This window comes from Vulpes lagopus, chromosome 7, assembly GCF_018345385.1.
Source record: "Vulpes lagopus strain Blue_001 chromosome 7, ASM1834538v1, whole genome shotgun sequence".
In the NCBI taxonomy this organism is placed as follows: domain Eukaryota; kingdom Metazoa; phylum Chordata; class Mammalia; order Carnivora; family Canidae; genus Vulpes; species Vulpes lagopus.
Window position 1 is genome coordinate 106,888,156 of NC_054830.1, and position 20,248 is coordinate 106,908,403.

General features: G+C 37.8%; 1 protein-coding gene across 2 annotated transcripts in view; it reads left to right on the plus strand.

The window, feature by feature from the left end:
• The window catches only part of KLHL3 (kelch like family member 3), a 283,446-nt gene that overhangs the window by 26,419 nt on the left and 236,779 nt on the right, over positions 1-20,248 (plus strand). For both annotated transcript variants that reach the window (XM_041761278.1, XM_041761281.1), the window contains exon 2: positions 1,052-1,206. The gene's annotated coding sequence lies outside the window, so the exon portion shown is untranslated. The remainder of the gene's footprint in view (positions 1-1,051; positions 1,207-20,248) is intronic.

The following is a 20,248-nucleotide window of genomic DNA, read 5'->3' on the forward strand; positions in this document are numbered from 1 at the left end:
AAATACATGATGGAATGAACACTTGGCAGGGTGCCAGAAAAACTGTATTTTTGTCTTTGCTCTGTGATTTTGTGAAAATTACTTCTCTGGGCTCTAGTTCTTCATCTCTAACGTGAAGAAATGATCTGTTCTCTGAATGGGAACCAATTACTGAACCCCTGGTCCTGTGGTGCTCTCTTTTTCCCAAGAAAATATTTTCTTTTAATCTAATTAAAATACAGGTGAATATTACATTATAAATGTAGTATTACTGTAGAAAAAATATACAAAAGATTAATAATTTGGGTGGTGTGGGCATGAGTGACTTAAAATTTCTTCTTTATGCTAATACTACATTGTGTAATAGAGGTTTTTCTTCCCTGGATGTGATGTGCAAAAGTTCAGTTGTGCTTTATCAGTATTTAAGTGAATACATTTTCTTCACTTGTGGTGAGAACTATTTTGGGCTTGAACCCTGGCTACAGCATTTATTAGCTTTGTAACCATGGGTAAGGCATTTAATAGTTGTGATTTCAATTTTCTTATAAATTGGAGATAACAATGCACACTTCAAAATTTTGACGTGAAGATTGAATGAAAGGTTGCTTATAAAGTATAAACTTCATGTTTAGCATGAAGTATGTCGTCATACTTGTTATTCTCTAAATTTACATTAGGTAACATTAATAAAGTAGAAAGCTATACATCACTATTTGTTTTACTCTAAAAAATGTTTATTCTCACATTTCTTGTTTATATGTTAAAAACTCATTAAGAAAATAGTTAATTTATGAAAATAAACCAGTCTTTTCACAGCTTTTAAAACTATTGTTTCATCAAAGAAACACTGCTGTCTTTTCTGATTGTATTGAGGAATCCTTTAGATTTGAAATCATAATTATTTAACAATAGAAATTTCTGAGCCTGTAACAAGTCAGCTATTAAACTTTAAAACATGAATTAGATTTCAGGGTTAATTGAAATTAAAAAGCAAATTGAAAAGCTTATCACAATACTTCTCAAAATCTGGAAGTCCTCAGAGTCTGCTATCTGCTCTTTCTCTCTGTACCAGTGAATTTGAACTGTGGTTGTTGCCTGGACTCGGCATTCAAATGCAACAAACTGACCGCTGGTTGTAGAAATGTCTTGAAGATGCTGAAGAACAAACAGAATTCACAGAATGGAAGAAACTTTCACCATATACAATGATTTGGAATGCCAGTTTCAGTAAGTATGCTTTTTGCCAAAATTATTGACAACCCTTCTGAACTTTAATCAAAACAAGGAGTTGCTGGGATTTTCTAGTGCTTTATAGTGTGCTTTACAGTCATGTATAAGTTATCTTTACCTTAACTTCATAGAGAAAGTTATTACTCATTTCCCCAAGGGCCATTTTTCAAAATATGAAACAGAGTAGTTGAAAACTCTCACCTTTGCTTCATTGAGTACACGTACAGTCATAGATATAACCTTCATTATCAGTCAGATAGTGTGGGCAGTATTGTATTTGTTAAAGATCCTGAATCATGACTTAGAGGACTGGACCAGTATCTCAACTCTGCCACTAGCTATTTGAAGCCAATCATAGGAACGAACTCAGAAACTCTTAACCTCTGTGGAACTCAGGTACTTTTATCTGCAAAATAGGGCTGGCAAGATACTCAGCCTTTCTTGAGGTTTTGAAGCTCACTTCAGGTAAATAATCTGAGGACTTTCTTTAAGGAGTGAAAAGTTACATTGTTACATAAAAGTCTATAAAAATAGGTGGTTTGGTCTCCCAGAGCACAGATGAATGGGTGGCATTTGTGGTAAATATGGCTGTTAAATTCGGATCTCCCTTCTCCTGTTTGCAGCTGCAGAGTCCTCTAGAATCTAGAATAACCTTACAGGTTATAACTTGGCTGAGAGGGAGTATTCTGAGGTCCTTCTACCAGATGAGACACAGTGACCACCAGCCCTGTTACCCAAGGAGGAAATAAATATTGCTTTGCTTATTGACTGCCTCAAAAAAGTGTTTTATGGCTAGTTGGGAGAATCAGATGAATCTTGTAGTCAGGTAGAGCAACGTCTGCATGGGGAGGACAGTCTGAGCATCGCCCTTCAGAGCTACGGATTGATGACAGCAAAAGCCTAAGTATAAGAAAGACCCTGAGTTGCTCTGTGACATTGAACAGTAATTTCACCCCTTCTGGGACTCAGTTTTCTGATACATAAAATAATAATTTCTGAGGTTCTTTTTAGTTTCTCCTTTTCCTTCTCACCCTTTTGATGATGCCCACAATTTATTGATAAAATCCTAACTGCACCGTGCAGGATGGATAGATTACCTTGGTGAACACAGGGGCCACAACATAGGTGGATCCGGATAGGCTACTGCAGGGACTCTGCATCTGGTTTAAGAAAAAGAGACCCTGTCATCCATACAGCCAAGGCCCTGAGACCTAGGAGGATCGTGCTAATGAGCCAACTGAATCAGTAGTTGGTAGTAGTTGCACCCAGTGAGTTTTAGCTGCTACCAGTGGGTAGTAGTTGCACCCAGTGAGTTTTAGCATGCTACCAGCCATACCCCAAGTGTCCTCTTTGAAAAGGATAATGCTTCTAATTTAAATGTCATTTTGCTTATCTGCTCCAGTGCCACCCTTTTTACCTCCCTGTCTCCATCATTCCATTAGCTGAGATGGTGAAATATAACACCGAGCAATTAATTTGAGAAATGAACTTTGGCAGTTATTTAGAGACTGCATATAAAAGGCATAAATAACTTGTAAATTTGACTGACTAGATATTTTCCCCCTAGATTTTTATACAGTTGCTTTTGTCTGTTAGGTTTCTGTAAAAGCATCTCCCCTCCCCCACTTTTTAATTAAAAGGGAATTCATTCCATGAATAGTTGCAATACTCTGTTATGGACTAAACTCCTAGAAACCAACTGTCTCTTATGGTTTGGCACATAGACAAATGGTCAACCCACAGAACTACCATGGGGTTATTTCTGAGATCAATGAATTTCTTTTCTTATTCTATTTGAGGTCATACAGCTGGAGGCTCTGTTCATGTATACTTTTCAAGAAAGTTACATTGATTCCTTTTTCTCTGGGCCTCTGTCTCCATTCCTGGGACCTCTCAGAAGGCTTTTAAAACTGAACATACCCTTTGGGAGTCAATACACAATGGTTGAACTAAGGTAGAGTAACTTGATCTGATGTTGGAGGTTTCATTAACCAGGGAACCGATGGTCAAAGAAACTCTAGTGGTTTTCTTCTTTATCCTATTGTGGAAACAAAACCAAACACAGTCCGGTGAAAGATTAGAGGCAGCTTTGATAGAAATGCCTCACTGTATTCATTTGGCATGTATCACATTTTTACTTATAGTCCTTATTTTTTTGATTTGCATAATAATTTCCAATTTTTTTCTTTTTGAACAGTTAGTAGATTATGGTTCTTAATAGTTTTGCTTTAAATTTTATATGTCTTAGTCTGATAATCAGTGAGCTGTTACTAAACACAAATTATGCAGAGGAAATAATATATAAGGCAAATAATCACTTGAAATTTGGGAAATTTTGGGGGTTTTTTTTGGTTATTTTTTTTAAAGTAGAATTTCCTGTATATTCGTATGACAACAAATGCACATTCACATGCATGTTCTATACTTACTCTGACATTTCTGTAGCATATTCCAAGCACAATTAGAGAGAGAAACGTTTTCTTCCCACTTCCCTTCTAAGAAAGAGAAAAAAGAAATTCTGTGTGGATCTCCTTGTAATTTAATAAACTGTGGTTCCACTTGTATTGTATGCACAGTACAACTAGCAAATTAGTTACAGGTAGCAGATCAATCCAGAATGTCTGAATTCTTGACTAAACATGGGACTACTTTAATATTCCTAATTTTAAAAATCCAGATGTTTACCTTTACAGAGCTATAGTAGTTGCACCCAGAACAGGTATTTAGTTCTCCAAAGCAGCATTTTATAGGGCAGATATTGTTGTCTTGTGAATTTGTGTTTTGGTCTGACGTCTTCAGTATATTTATTTTTTAAATTTTATTTATTTCAGAGAGAGAGAGAGAGAGAGCACAAATGGTGGGGAGGAGCAGAGGGAGAGGGAGAAGCAGACTCCTTGCTGAGTGGAGAGCCTGACATGGGGCTCAATCTCAGGACCCTGGGATCATGACCCAAGCTGAAGGCAGATACCTGAGCCACCCAGGCGCCCCAGCACATTTGTTACAATAGGAAATCTGTTGACAGATTGCTGCAATGAAGGATATTGTCAATGTTCATATTATCTCTATATAAGTACTCAGTAGAGAAATCTATCTCAATTCTGAATATCGAGAATAATCAGGGGCACTTGGGCGGCTCAGTCAGTTAAGCTTCCAACTCTTGGTTTCTGCTCAGGTCATGATCTCAGGGTTGTAAGATTGAGTCCCATGTTAGGCTCCCTGCTCAGTATGGAGTCTGCTTGAGGTTTTATTTCCTTCTCTCCCTCACCCAGGTGCCTCCACACACACACACGATCTCTCTCAAATAAATAAATAAAATATTTAAAAAAACCGTATAATTACGTTTCTGTGCTACTAGCTTAGTTTTTCCTCATAGATACTGGAAATCTTAGTATTGGTTATATTTCCTCTCTGTTAGCTATTTGAAAGTCTGGTGTTCATCTCATAGCCAGTAATTCAACAGAGTTTGGAGTCAGGATCTTCTAAATTTGTAACCTGATATTTTTTCCTCACTATACACCTCTAATGATTTATTTATCTAAATTGATAGTTAGGGGATCCCTGGGTGGCGCAGAGATTTGGCGCCTGCCTTTGGCCCAGGGTGTGATCCTGGAGACCCGGGATCGAATCCCACATCGGGCTCCTGGTGCATGGAGCCTGCTTCTCCCTCCGCCTGTGTCTCTGCCTCTCTCTCTCTGTGACTATCATAAATAAATAAAAATTAAAAAATTAAGATCTGAGGCTGATCTATAAAAAAAATAAAAATAAAAAAAAATAAATTGATAGTTAGATCACATGACCCCATAAAGAACTTCTATGTTATTTCCAGGTGAAAGAGATAGGTTGGAAGTTATATAGACCAGCCTGAATAACAAAACACTATAATTTTCAGAAAGCCGTTGGCTTATGTAAATAGACTATTTGAAATTGTACTTATTCCAGAAAAACCTAGTCTGTAATGTGACTTTATACTACAGTGCTTTAATGAAAAAATTACTTCCTGCTTAAAAAAATCTTGTACATACAATGTTTGATATCATCCATTTGTATTAGATTTATCTAATATCCTTTTAATCTTAATATATAGTGTCATAATTCTTGCTGGCTTTTTCAGTCTTTAAAAACTCCCTTAATTTGAAGTTTAATAACCATTTTGTGCTTAATTTGCTTTAGGCTAAAATTTCAGCCATGTAAAAGATGTGCTAATACTATTTCATGCTTCATTTCTAAAGGTGGACAGTGGCTACAGAATGTACATATTATTATGTAGAAAGCATCCCATAGCCATTCAGTAGTGAGGAATGCTCTGGGATCAGATTGTCAGATTGTGATCCCATGGGTCATGAGATTGAGCCCCATGTCAGATTCCCTGCTCAGCAGTGAGTCTACTTGAACATTCTCTTCTTTTCCCCCCTCTGACTGTGGTCACCCGCACACACTCTCTCTCTCTCTCAAATAAATAAATAAGTCCTTTTAAAAAAAGCGAAAATACATTATATTTACTACTGTCTGTATATAGTATTTTATAATTTGTCAGATTAAAAAAAAAATCTGGGGCAACCCCAGTGGCTCAGCAGTTTAGTGCTGCTTGCAGCCCTGGGTTTGATCCTGGAGACCCGGGATCGAGTCCCACGTCGGGCTCCTTGAATGGAGCCTGCTTCTCCCTCTACCTGTGTCTCTGCCTTTCTCTGTGTGTCTCTCATGAATAAATAAATAAAATCTTAAAAAAAAATCTGTGAACTAGAACTGCCTTTTCTTTTTTGAAAGGGCAATTATTCTTTTGTAGTTCAGAAAAAGATGAGTTCCGTTCTGTGAGTATACATGTGCTAGAGGAATCACAGACATGCATAGATTACCTTTATGTCCAAAATTGATCATAGGATACCTATAAACTGTCGAAACAGGGCAGAATCAAACTTGAAAGTGTTGGCTTTATTTATTTGACTTGAATCATTTTTGTAATGAATGAAAACTTCACAAACACTTCAGGTTTTGAACTGTAGACAACTTCCTGATGTCTCCTATGCCAGGTCCCCAGGAGCAACACAAAGGAGTTACAGTTAGCTGACACAAACTGTATGAAAAGATAAGTTGTGCAAAAGATGCATAATAATAATGATAATATAGAAACTACCTAAGCAGGGTCATAAGACATTAATAACATTAATGCCATAGACATTAAATAATATTCAGGGACATCACAAGACAGCACATCATCACCCAATAGGCTGTTGGAAATAAGTGCTATCACTGACAGAGACTGAAGCTCGACTGGTGTAGGAAAACTTCTCGCCCACAGTGGGACCTTCAGTTGAACTTTGAAGAATGTTAAAATGGGGAAACCAGAGATGTGTAGGTATGTGAGTTGAGAATGTGAGTTAATAGTGGTGGGGTAAAAAAAAAAAAATAGTGGTGGGGGATGGATAGAAAAAGGAAGTAAATGACATTTAGGGAACATTATACTGTGTGCCAGACACTGTGCTGATCTCTTTCTGTCACATGTGGAGAAAGCATCCCATAGCTGTTCAGTAGTGAGAGATGCTCTGGGTTCAGATTATCCAGATTTACTCTTATGGTATGTTAGGCTTCTCTTTAAGTGTCATGTTTCCCAGTCTGTAAAATAGGCACAATAATAGTATTTATTTCTGGGGTTGTTTTGAGGATTAAGTGAGATAGCCCACAGAAGAACTTAATGCATGTCATGTGCCATGTTATCAGGTGCTTATTAAAGGTTAGCTGCTATTATTATTATGATCGTGGTTCTATAGAGATCCAGATGAAGTTCTACCTTTTCTCACAGGTTTCTAATTTAGTTCTCTTTGATTTTCTTTTCTTATGAACTTAAAACCTCTTTCATATGCTTTTGTTTTCATTATTTATTATTGTATATTTTCATTTAGAAGTTCCTTAAGATTAAAGATATTTTCAAATGTGTCCCATCCTCAAAGTATCTTGCCTAGGGTTGAAACACATAGTAGGTGTGGAGATGATTGATTTCATAGATTAACGCATAGGGAGATGCTATTAATCTCCCTATTGATTAGTCTTAGGAGATGTGTGCTGTATTGTGCTGTTTCCTTCAACTCCATCCTACAAATAAAAGCAGTTGAAATAGATTCCTCCTCTTCTGATATAAGTCCTCATACCACACCAGCCATCTTAGGTGGAGTTAACCAATCACCAATCATTGCAGACCAAGAAAAGACTTTGGAAATCTTGTCTAATGACATCTTCAAAGAATAAAACTAAGGGCCAGAGAGGTTAGATTATTTGCTAAACGTCATGTAGTCTCTTGGTACAAGAGTCAGGATGAGAATATAAATCTCCTGTCTTCTAATGCAATCCATATACACTTCTAGCAAATGGATTCTGTATTACCAGATAAATGTAAAACTGGATATTAGTCTGAGTAGTTGAGCCTGTAGTGATTTTTTTCTTCTGTTAGGTACAGTGTATTCATGGTTCTGAATTCAGTGGGTAATCAAACAGTCCTTTTACTTTGTGTATAAGCTGCTTGAGGTCAGAGACTTAGTCTGTTCTGTTTTGTGTATATCCCTGGTTGCCTAGTATAGTGGAGTTGGCTGAGACTTGAGCTGAGAATGTTTGTGTGGCTTCTAGAGATTCTAACCTTGGCGTGTTAGACCCTGAAGAGAGAAACCCTGTATACATCAGGGACGCTCTGGCTGTGGTAGGAAGATAAAAATGAAATGCTTTCCCTCATGGGAAGAGAAGGATCAAATGAAAGAGTGTGCATGAAACTTTTGGGACTTCTTGGAAGAAACATACCTTATAATTAAATATAAGGTCAATTGGTTCAAGAGGCTAGAGTTTCTTCTAAGCCCCTTGGCACATCTCAAAGGAGAGCTGGAAGATATCAACAGAATAGTTTTGGTGGCACATGAGATTGAGGTGTTTTTTTTTTTGCCCACCCTGACATGTCCAATGTCCTAGGCTAATGAGAACAAAGAGAAGCTCCAGTCCTTATAAAGGAAATTTCAGTAATACTGGGCCTCCTAAATCCCAGACACTTCCTGTTGTAAGTAGGAACAATCGAACTTCCTGGGCAAGGCACCAGATAGCCAATACTGTCATTTAATCCACGGAGTGAGGAGACCTGGCAGGACTTCTCCCCTGTCCCTGATCTTCCAGCCAATGAAAGGAGATGGTGATAACTAATGGAACCAAGAACTACCCAGCACTTACTTTGGGATATGCCACTGGTTAACATGAATTAGACAATCTGTGTCTGAAGATTATATAGAAAAGGATGAAAATAGGGGATCCTGGGGTGGCTCATGGTTTAGTGCCTGCCTTTGGCCCAGGGCGCGATCCTGGAGTCCCGGGATCGAGTCCCGCGTTGGGCTCCCTGTATGGAGCCTGCTTCTCCCTCTGTCCGTGTCTCTGCCTCTCTCTCTCTCTCTGTCTATCATGAATAAATAAAAAAGAAAAGAAAAGAAAAGGATGAAAATATAGAGAGGCCAGGTAGTTTGGGAGAGAAAGAGCACTAATTCAGGACTTGAGAAAAATCTACATTATGATTCTAGATTAGTCGTTAACTCGTTATATGACCTTGGGGAAGACTCTTTGGGGTCCTAGTTATTGCATATTTAATAAGAAGTGAGAAGTGAAATGGCCCCTAAGGTTTCTTCTAAGTCTGTTAGCTCTTTTTAAATATTTTTAAATTCTCAGAATCTGATTGTGCTTTAAAAATCTCTGATTTTTGTAATTACCAGAGCAGATGAAGTCACATCAGAGGATAAGAGAAAGAAAGATAAACATTGGACCTAAAAGCAGAAGTGATCAGAGTTTAGGCTGCTCTTGAACCCTGAGATTTGAAAGATGAACTGAGCCTTAGAAACTACTTAAACAGTTTAAAATGTTATTATGAAAGCAAACCTTTCAGAACTCATTTGGTTCAGTGGTAAAACAAAACTGAACACGAGAACCACTTCCAGAAAAGGATGAATTTCTAAAACAGAGTTCATTTTAAAATATTGACTTCTCTTGCTAAAGCTACTGTAGTCTTTACATTCAGTTCTCATGTATTTTCCTCTGGGGGATAGAAAAGGAGGTTTTCAGAGGAAAAAAGAAAACCAACAACCCTTTATTTGGCTGCTGTGAAATAATGCCACCCTCCAAAATATTAGAGTGAAAATGTGGATTCTCAGTACGTGTGGGCCCTCCCTACATGTGACCTGTCCTGAAGTGTTCCTTCTTGATTTTAGGTAGCACTCGGGATGTCCTTGAGAGAAAAAATAGCTAGGGATTTTACTTTCATGATGAGTTATGCTAGCAGGCTTCATGGCTCACGTAAATGGTAACCTTTGCTGAATGTAACCCTAGCTCTTTGTAAAGAGAACAGAATTAGACTCCGCCAAATGAAGAGTCCAAGACCTTGGCAGTCTTACCTTGGAAAGATTACAAGATACATAGAGATCACACAAATGAACAATGCTGATGCCCTTATAACATTGCCTGGATAGCTAGGATATCTGCAGTGTTCTACTAGCTTCATGGATATAATGTAGGTTCAATGGTTTGAAAAGTAGAATGTTAGAGTTATTTAAAAGTGAACAGCTAAGAATCTGATAGAAGCTGCATCAGGCAAAATTTGGGCAAAGAGAAGTGATATAAGGCAGATTAGCAACATAAAATGTTTTATTTTTGTTATTTTTTGTTTGAGAGAGAGCTTGCATGTGTATGTGAGTTGTGGAGGAGGGGCAAAGGAAGAGAGAATCTCAAGCAGGCTCCATGCCAAGTGTAGAGCCCAACATAGGTCTCCATCTCACAACCCTGAGGTCATGACCTGAGCCAAAATCAAGAGTCTGGTGCTTAACTGACTGAACCACCCAGGCATCCCTCACATGTTTTAATGTCACATGACAGTGAGAAAACTTAGTGAAATTCACATAAGAAGCTACAGTTGGTGTATCTTTACTAAGTGTTACTTATTTGACTCGAGAAGTTTACTATGCTGTTACAATACGCTTTCTTTTGTTTGCCTATTTTATGACTTAGTGTTTATTTTAAATATTTATCTTTTGCTTGATAACAAATGCTGTACTAAATAACCTATGTTCACAGAAAGCTAATTAATGTGCATTGTCTACAAAGCACCAGATACTGTGGAAGACATTATTTTCACATTATACCTAACAGAGCAAGAGGAGGAAAAGAACAGTTGATGAAAGAAGTACATGAGGCCAGTCAGAAAGGGAGTGATGAGTTGTACGTATGTGTGATGATTTCTGTCACTTTTTGAAATATGGCCCACCAGTATCAGTCCCTGTAAAAATGAATGAATTTGACTTGTGAACCTACTCAGGTTTTAAGAGAAGATGATATTTGACATCCATTGAGGGTTTTTTTGTTTTGTTTTGTTTTGTTTTGTTTTGGAGAGGATGAACATGCACACAAGCTGATAAGGGGTAGGTAGAGAGAGAGAATATCTCAAGCAGGATCCACACCCAGCATGGAGCCCGACTTAGGGCTGGATTTCACCACCCTGAGATCATGACCTGAGTTGAAACCAAGAGTCAGATGCCCAACCCAGTTGCCCCAATTGAGTATTTTGATGATGTTTTCAAAAAGTTCTTAAGGAATTTTTAGTATATAGGAAGTTTTACAAATGCACTGTATCATTTCTTCCCTGTTTTTTCTAGACCATTTTCTGGCGATAGTGGGTTTTTATTTTTATTATGCCTTTGTGCTTTACCATACTACTTTCATGTTTGGCTCTGTCGTTCTTTTCCCCTTGCTTTTCAGAAAAAAGAAATAACCTGTTTTTATTTATTTTATTTTATTTTTTAAAATTTATTTATGATAGTCACACACACACAGAGAGAGAGAGGCAGAGACACAGGCAGAGGGAGAAGCAGGCTCCATGCACCGGGAGCCCGACCTGGGATTCGATCCGGGTCTCCAGGATCGCGCCCGGCGTCAAAGGCAGGTGCCAAACCGCTGCGCCACCCAGGGATCCCAAATAACCTGTTTTTATTTTCAACATGTTAAAATAATATGAAGGATAGGCTATTGCTTTCCAGATGACTAGAAATTTTTACCTGATCATACTTAATGTTTTGGGTCTTCCCCAGAATTGGTCAGATTTCTTGCTTTCACACTGTGCCAAGCAGAGTATCTGTATCAAGGAGTGTATCAGTCATGTCTTTCATGTTAGAGTAAAATACTCACTGTTATTTGGACATAGTTGACATACGATGTTACATTAATTTCACGTGTACAATGTAGGGATTCCTTTATATAACATCTCTCATATACTATTCTCATCACAAATGTAGCTACTATCTGTTACCATACGATGTTATTACAATATCATCAACTGTATATCCTGTGCTGTGCTTTTTATTTCCATGACTTAATTATTTTGTAACTGAAAGCCTGTATCTCCCACTCCCCTTCATCCATTTTGCTTATTTCCTCACCCTCCTTCCTTCTGGCAGCTGTTATTTCTCAGTATTTGTAGGTCTGACTCTGCTTTTTTGTTTATTTATATTCATTTGTGTCATTTTGTGTTATTTGTGTTATCATTGAAATCATACAATATTTGTCTTTCTCAGTCTCACTTATTTCACTTCACATAATAATACCCTGTAGGGCGATCCATGGTGTCAAAAATGGCAAGATCTCATCCTTTTTAATGGCTGTGTAATATTCCATTGTGTGTGATTTGTGTGTGTCTCTTTATCCATTCATCTACCTACAAAGGTATTTTAAAAGATAACTGCTACATTGTAAGTAGCATGCAGATTTCTGTTTGAATATCTGTGTATCTCAACCTTACTGTACTGTTTTTTTGGTTGTCAGGTCCACATTGTACGTGGCCTTTCTCAGAATGCTTCTCCCATCAAAAGATATAATGGTCATGATTAAAAATGTCACTACTTCCTCTCCCTGATGCTAAGATTTTTGTGGGCTTGAAAAAACTGAGACATCTCTTGAAACTTTTGCTAAGGAGTTCTTTTGGGATGTGTGGTGTTTCTCCTGTGACTTGCTATTTTAGGTCAGGGATTTGGAAAGCATTAGGTGGGTAGTTCCTTTCTGATTTGAGTATTGTCAACTGGGGCAGATGGGCCTAGAAGGTACTTTTTTCCAAGACGGTTTCCTTACTAACAAGTCTGGTAGGTTGATGCTGCTTGGTGTCCATCTTTCTGTCTTTGTTTTTCTCTTTCCACATGGTATCTCATTCTTCAGGGCCTCTTCATGTGGTTTGGGTTTTTTGTACCACAGTGGCCCTGGGGTTGTCAGATTTCTCACCCTAAGGCTTAGGGCTCTAAGAGCAGGTGTCCCAATAATAACCTTTCTCTTTTGAAGGAAAACTTCTTTTACTTTGTTCTGTTGTGATTTCTTGGACCTTCAGCTGTGGCATTACAGGAACTAGTTGCCAAAGACCCAATTTATATAATTCTTATAAAAAAAATTCAGGTCTTAGGGCTCAGATACCAAGATAAACAAATGTTTGGTTTGAATTATGTGGCAAGCCACTTTTTACTTTGCTTTGTTAGAAAACTTGGATTTAGCTCAAGATTGAGTTCAGTAGATTTTTTTTTCTTACCTGAGCATAAAATATTGAACTTGAACCAGCCCTGTGGCAAAGGAACAGTGGTGGCAGAGGCCTAGATTCTAAGAAAATAATACTTCCTGGCCTCATTTTTCAGCATCAGTCATGACTGTGCTGATGAGAGATGTCAGGAGAAGAGTTGCCTAGAGTTAACTGCCTTGGAAGCAATAAACCACCTTCATTCCAACTTTTGGCACAACTGCCAAATTAATGAAAGTTTATATTTTGTAAGCTCTCCCCACCTCTGTCACCGCTTGCTCGCCACAACCCTTTCTTGTAGTTAGTGTTTTCTTCCTTTAGATTGAACCTTTGAAAGCTATCACATCCTCAAGCCCACATCAACACTGATATTTTATGTATATTGTATATATTATAAAACTATATATTTTATGTAGATCTGACAGAGTGGTTCAGACAAAGACACCAATTTCTCCGTTGGAGGTATTCTACCCCTTCCTTTGTCTTTAAGCAGTAAGAATGGTTACTTTAGCCCACATGACACCCTCTCTGGTGGTGGCAGTCTGAAGCAGGTAAGCCATTTGGCAAGTTGTCTTGGAGGTAGAGGAGTGGAGATCGCTCCTAATCTCTTTCACATCCCACTAAGTTCAGAAAAGAATGATATTTAACCTTAAAACTTTCATTTCCTTTGATGTTTAACCAAAAGCAGAGGATATTTGTCCTTTTTGATGCCACTGGCTTGAGTGTTTGAGCTTTTATGTTAAAAGATCATGCTTGATTTTTAACGGTGACTGTTCCATTTCTGTTTGCCCTGCACACATACAGAGTCATTGCCAAGAGGAATACTGTGCACAGGACAGCTAAGACTGTCATTAGCTGGGAGTCAGGTTACCTACCACATGGACAGCAGCATGTGCTAGAGTTATATGTAACTAGAAGAGTCCTAGAGAGGAGAATCTGTAGCATTAAGCAGGCTTTGCAAATTAAAAAAAAAAGACGACTTACAGTCCTCCCTGAGTGTTGATTTTTAACAATTATAGAACGAGACTAATACCCAGACACTGTATTAACCACTTTATATGCATTGTGTCATTGAATCTTCGCAAAACCCCAAGATGTAGAGATACTATTATTTTAATTTTACAAATGAGGAAACATAAGCTTATAGAGGTCACACAAATTGCCCAGAGTCACATAGCTAGTAAGTGGTGGAGCCAGGAAAAAAATCCACATAGTCCATCCCTAGAGAGCTCTTAACCTTTCTTATAAGAAATATATTTCCTTGATCTGTGTATTTCTTGGGAAATCAGAGGAAAGGTTACCCAGGTTCTAAAGGAAAGCCTGAAGTTCAACCTTATAACTAGCTCTTGGGCTCAGGAGGGACCCTATAAAGATATGAACAGAAATGTTCATTAATAATCTTCTCATACGCTGGACAGCGAGTCAAAAACTTAACTTTGATAGTGGTTTCTGTTTCTTGTTTAGGCATATAAGAAAAATATATGTGGTGTTGAAATAAATTGAGCTGGACAGTGTACAAAAAGCTGTTTGCAAAATGTGACAGAGACATGTGGTGATTGATTGCATTTTTGGGATGTGAAATAACTTTGGGTCAAAGCCCCCAAGACCCATGTTCAGGACCTTGGCAGAGGCAGAACTGAGAATGTGTTCAGTGAATGAAAATATTTAACAGATCCGAAGGGCAGATTCTCACTAGCTCGCACTCTTTCACTATAGAGTATGATGTAATGATACCCCATTTCACTTCTCTCCAGAAAGTTCCTAAAGAATTATACACGGGAAGGAGAAGAGGATGGTGAGGACAGGTTAGCAGGACATCTTTCTCTCCTCACTTTCTTCTTTTAGCACAGTTTAATTTAGCTCATTGTCACATTGGCAGTGTTGAACTGTGTGAAAGATTGAGAAGCTAAGCACAGACTAGGGGAGAGAAGTGTGACAGTGACAAGCTCATGGAGGCAAAGGGCCGTTTTATGTGCCAGGAAGGTGGGGGAGGAGGTCATAATAGCAGATACATGTGCAGAGTGGGAGCTTTTCAGGAAGGTTGCAGAAAAGCTAGGATTTAGAGAGAACTAAGAGAGGAAGGCAGGCTTTGCAGCTTCAGACTTAATCTCAGGGCTGTCCCAGGTCCCTACAGTCACTTCTGGGACAGTGCACAAGTGATGTCCGTTAAGTCGGAGAATCCTTAAATATTAGAGTCCAAAATGACCTTAGAGCCATCAAGTAAATCTAGGCCCTCAGTTTGAGTTTAAAGGAACTTAGAGTGCTTTGTCTAGCTGACCCAAAAATAGTTTGGATAGTTCTATCAGGCTTGAACCTCACTCTCTTTTACAGGTTTCTTTTTTTTTTTTCTGTTAAGGATCCTCTCCATAAAAAGACTGTGTATCCGTGCCTATATATGCTTGTGTGGGTGTGATGTCTGTGTTTGCTCTGACTTGTCAGACCGTAAAGAGAAGGATGGTGAGTTTAGTTACCTTTTAGGCTGTAGAACTGGAACCAAATTAGCTAACCGCTTAGTATATTAGTATATTCCTTTGCTTCTGAGGGTTCAGCAGCCTACCATAGGTATGTCATTTGGATAGCCTCTTGCTTTCTAGTTACTCATGTGTTTTGTAGGAGGTAAATAATAACAGTTTAAGCACCATGGAAAAGCATTTGCTCATTTGACAGCAGTTCACACAATCCAATATTGATTTGCAACTCCCAAGAATCTTGTTGAAATGCAGATTCTGATTCACTAAATGTGGGTTGGGGCCTGAGGTCCTTCATTTCTCACAAGATCCCAGATAAAACTAATACTGCTGGTCTACAGACCAGACTTTGATAAATAGCACGAGCAGAGTCTTAACATTGGTTAGAATGTGAGGCATGCATAGGGCATAGCAAGTCTGTTTGACAGGAGAGAGAAGGTTGGAAAGATTGGTTAGGATCAGATCTCAAAGGGCCTTGAGCATCACGGTAAGGGTTTAGATGATCTATGTGTTACGGAATCACCGTGAGTTCTGTACTGGGTATAGAATGACATGACAGGACCTGTACTTAAGGGAGATTTATCTGTCATCATGTATAGGACACATGGGGTAGAAGTTTCATATAAACTATAAAGAGCAGAGACTCAACTTCTGGCCCTTAATACCAAGTGAGAAGTGGCAGGAAGGAGAGAGAGGAGGGGGCTGGCAACCAGGAAGCTACCTGTTTTAAAGAGTGGCCCTGGGTGGGGGTGGGGGGGGCAGGGGGAGTTGTTTAGATCACAAATCTCTTTAGTCTGCCCAGATTCCAAGAGATCCCCACCATTCCCTTGTTTATTTAAAGATGCAGTCATAAACTGTGTGCTTGGTAAATCTTTTTGCTAGATCCAATTCAACCAAAATATATTGAGGGCCAGGTTCAGTGCTTTGCTCTCTCAGGTATCTGTATTTCCCAGAGTGTGTGATGCAGGGTCCTGCCCTTCGTCAACATCATTGTAATGCTAATAGCTGAACGAAGGAATTCATCCTGTTTAATAATGGCATTTTATTTTATTATTATTACTTTTAAGGATTTTATTTATTTGACAGAGCGCACAAGCAGGGGGAGCAGCAGCAGCCCCATTGATGTGTGGCTCAATCCTAGGACCCTGGGATCATGACCTGAGCCAAAGGCAGCCGCTTAATTGACTGAGCCACCCGGGTGCCCCCTAATTCTGGGCATTTTAACATAAGACAGTTAACATAATCTATCCTTGATAAGACTATTTAAAAAAACAAGGACATGATAAATGCAAAATAAAGAATCGTGGTTACAATAGACAGAAGGCTGATAGGGGTTAGGTTTAGGGGAGGAGCCCATAGATATTGTCAGTTATTGGCATTTTTCCAGTTCCTGGGTGGAGTGATAAGTTCACAGGATTTGATTTATTATTTAAAATAAGATAAGGAATAAAGCAGGAAATAAAGTAGGGGAAGATCAGGCATGTTAATTTACCATCCATGATATAAATTATACATGTCATATAGCTGAGGTCTCTTAAAAAAATAACACATAACACACTTAAAGTACTCAAAAGTAATATCATGAAGAATCCATGAAGAGAAGGAAATTAAAATCACCACCTCAGCCTACATCTGTGGAAGGCTTTTCTGTGTAGTATGCCAAAATGCAGATAATTGGAGTAGTTCTCTCCAGCCTGAGGTATGGTGAGATCAGGTGAGATAGTAGTCCCAATGAATACACTGATATTCTACTAATCTAAATTTCTTTTCCATTTAGTAACATACAGAGTACTTTTCCATATCAGAACATGCTTGCTTGTCATTTACTTAGTCTTAGGTCCTTGGATTCTTCAACCTGAGGTCAGAGGTTTCTTTTCTTTTCTTTTCTTTTCTTTTCTTTTCTTTTCTTTTCTTTTCTTTCTTTTCTTTTCTTTTCTTTTCTTTTCTTTTCTTTTCTTTTCTTTTCTTTTCTTTTCTTTCTTTCCTTTCTTTCTTTCTTTCTTTCTTTCTCTCTTTTCTTTCTTTTCTTTCTTTCTTTCCTTCCTTTTCTTTTCTTTTCTTTTCTTTTCTTTTCTTTTCTTTTCTTTTCTTTTCTTTTCTTTTCTTTTCTTTTCTTTTCTTTCTTTTCTTTTCTTTTGTCACAGACAGAGAGAGAGAGGCAGAGACACAGGCAGAGGGAGAAGCAGGCTCCATGCACCAGGAGCCCGATGTGGGATTCGATCCCGGGTCTCCAGGATCGAGCCCTGGGCCAAAGGCAGGCGCCAAACCATTGCGCCACCCAGGGATCCCTTCTTTTCTTTTCTTTTCTTTTCTTTCTTTTCTTTTCTTTTCTTTTCTTTTCTTTTCTTTTCTTTTCTTCTTTCTTTCTTTCTTTCTTTCTTTCTTTCTTTCTTTCTTTCTTTCTTTCTTTCTTCTTTTATTGAGTATGGTTGACATGTTACATTAGTTTTAGGTGTACAGCTTAGTGATTTGACAAGCTTACACATTGTTATGTTCCCCACAAGTGTAGCTGCCATCTGTCCTCTTACATCGCTATTACAGTATCACCGACTGTATTCCTTATGCTCCGCCTTTTATTCCCATCACTTCCTCGTCCATAACTAGAGGCCTATATCTCCCTTTTCCTTCACTTATTTTGCCCAGCCTCTTTCCACTGTTCCCTTTGGCAACCATCACCTCATACCTGTTAGAATGGCTCAAATCCAAAAGACAAGAAACAACAAATGTTGGTGAAGATGTGGAGAAAAAGGAGCCTTCATGCTCTTTTGGTAGAAGTGTAAATTGGACTGGATGTTATAGTATATGTTGGCAAATTGAATTTGAATTAAAAAAAAAAAGAAATGTAAATTGATACAGCCATTGTGGAAAACAATATAGAGGTTCCTCCAAAGATTAAAAATAAGAATACCATATGATCGAATAATTCCAGTATTGGGTATTTACCTAGGGAAAGTGAAAACACTAACTTTAAAAGATTTATGTATCCCTATGTTTATTGCAGCATTATTTAGCCAAGACATGGAAGCAACCTAAGTATCTCTTGATAGACAGATGAATGGGTAAGGAAAATGTGATACACACGTACACACACACACAGGAATATTACACAGCCTTCAAAAAGGATGAGATTGTCCCATTTGAGACAACATGGATAGACCTAAAGAGTATTACATGAAATGAAATAAGTTAGACTGGAAAGGACAAATACCGTATGATTCCACTCACGAATAGATCTAAAGAAAAAGAAACAAAAAGCACAATCAGACCTGTAAATACAGAGAACAACTGATGATTGCTACAGAGGTCTTTTTTATGAATGTCTTGGAGGAATTTAATGTTCTCAGAGTATTGTCATACTTAATATTCTTCCCACATTAGATCATATAGCATTAAGTCTTTTTAAATCATTGAAATGATACCAAGGTATGAAGAAATGTATCCTGGAAGGTCAAATCTACTTACTTTTTTTTTTTTTTGAAGATTTTATTTATTTATTCATGAGAGACACAGAGAGGGAGGTAGAGGGAGAAGCAGGCTCCTTGCAGGGAGCCCGATGTGCGGGACTCAATCCCAGGACCTGAGCCAAAGGCTCACTCAACTGCTGAGCCACCCAGGCACCCCAGGTCAAATCTATTTTCAAAATTAAAGAGAGATATGCAATAGTTTCCTTTTTGTTATCTGTCATAGTAAATGAATGGAATTCTGGCCAATTCTACCAAACTTCAGGAATTACCAGTTTTTAGAGAATCAGAATACAGTGGAATATAGTCAATGTTCCAAACTACTCTGAGTATAATTTAATTCTTTTGATTTATAAAGTACCTTTAGGGGACTTGGGATGTTCCATGCAAATAATTTTCCAGAAAATTGAAATGAACCTATGAATGCCAAGGGATTTTTTTCTTTTGCTAGAAGATTCTAAAAAACAATAGTAGCATATGTTTAAGGCAAAAATTCCAACAATTCAGAGCATACAGAGGGTATAAAGTACAAGTTGGTTCTTTCCAGGCTCCAATTTCTATTAAGAGTTTCTTAATATCCTTCCAGATGTATAATTTTATACATGTACAGCTCTGTATATAATTTTATTATTTCATAAATACAACCATCCTATATATATTATACCTTGCTTTTCTAGTTAACATAAATCTAATTTATTCTTCTAAGTTTCTACGTAGAATTTTTTATGTAATTTGTAATAGCTTTCTTTATCTGTTTATTGTTGAAGAATATGGGAATTATTAAACACAATACTTAAGTGAGCATCTTTATAAATACACCTTTGTATCTTCTTGTAAGTATAACTCTAGCAGTGGAATTATAAGGGGGAAATAAGGCACATTTTACATGTTAATAGTTATGGCCTACTTGCCCCTTTGTGAAATAGTGCATTCTTAATAGTTATTTGAAAATAACTTCCTGGGGCACCTGGAAGTTAAGTGGCTGCCTTTGGCTTGGGTCATGATCCCAGGGTCCTGGGATCAAGCCCTGCATCAGGCTCTGCATTGGGCTCCCTGCATCAAAGCTCCCTGCTTCTCCTCTTCCCTCTGCCTGCTGCTTTCCTTGCTTGTGCTCTCTCTGTGTCAAATGAATAAAATATTTTTAAAAAATCCTATTAAAAAAAAAAGAAAAGAACTTCATTTTAATCCTCTTAATGTGGTTATCTCATTATTTCATAGACTTGTATTTCTTTAATCATAAATGAGGTTGTACATGTTTTGTGTGTTTATCAATTGCTTTTGCTTTTTTCTCTTGTAAAACATCTGTTGAGAAATAATGATCTTCTAAACTGAACGGAGAACATTAGCAATGTATTTTTTTACATTGCTATGCTTTTACAATTAGATTTTAGTCAAGGTGAATATTAAATAATCTTTTTTAGAATCTTGAGATTATTTTTTCCTTTTTATTACTTTTTTACAGAATACATTGTCATACCAAACGTCTGACACTGAGATGATGACATCTGTTCTTTACTGTTTGATTTAATGAACAGTTGTACCTTATCCAGACTTCA